Source organism: Octopus bimaculoides, chromosome 11, assembly GCF_001194135.2.
Source record: "Octopus bimaculoides isolate UCB-OBI-ISO-001 chromosome 11, ASM119413v2, whole genome shotgun sequence".
Classification (NCBI taxonomy): Eukaryota; Metazoa; Mollusca; class Cephalopoda; order Octopoda; family Octopodidae; genus Octopus; species Octopus bimaculoides.
The window spans coordinates 8,249,485-8,250,067 of record NC_068991.1 but is presented as its reverse complement, the minus strand read 5'-3'; the positions used below and the strand labels follow the sequence as shown (position 1 = coordinate 8,250,067).

The window sequence follows — 583 nt, the reverse complement described above, 5'->3', positions numbered from 1 at the left end:
ACACACATATATACACACATATATATATACACACACATATATATATATATATACACACATATATATATATATATATACACATATATACGACGGGCCTCTTTCAGTTTCCGTCTACCAAATCCACTCACAAGGCTTTGGTCGGCCCGAGGCTATAGTAGAAGACACTTGCCCAAGGTGCCACGCAGTGGGACTGAACCCGGAACCATGTGGTTGGTAAGCAAGCTACTTACCACACAGCCCCTCCTACGCATACTTTTGAAGCAAATGGCTTCATAGCTAAAGGCCTTTCCTGCTGCTGCTATCGACTTGATTATGAAATAAGAACAGGACTTTGTTGTTAGATTGTGTTAAGCAGAATAATATGCCTTGTCTTATAAAGACTGTGTTTCCCTTGTATTATTTATTTATAAACTGTAAGCGCAGATGCTTTATAGTATATACTGCCACATATTTACTAAGTTTAAATGTTTAATGCAGTTGAATTTACTGTTAATCTCTGGCATCATTAAAATAAGTACTAAAATCAAGTAACTCTGTGTGTGTGTGTGTGTGTGTGTGTGTGTGTGTGTGTATATATATATAT

The 583-nt window shown here is 36.5% G+C and overlaps 1 protein-coding gene across 1 annotated transcript in view; it reads left to right on the top strand.

Moving 5' to 3' along the window:
• LOC106880891 (low-density lipoprotein receptor-related protein 6) overlaps window positions 1–583 on the top strand; it is a 54,113-nt gene that overhangs the window by 50,197 nt on the left and 3,333 nt on the right. The gene's annotated exons all lie outside the window — the stretch shown is intronic.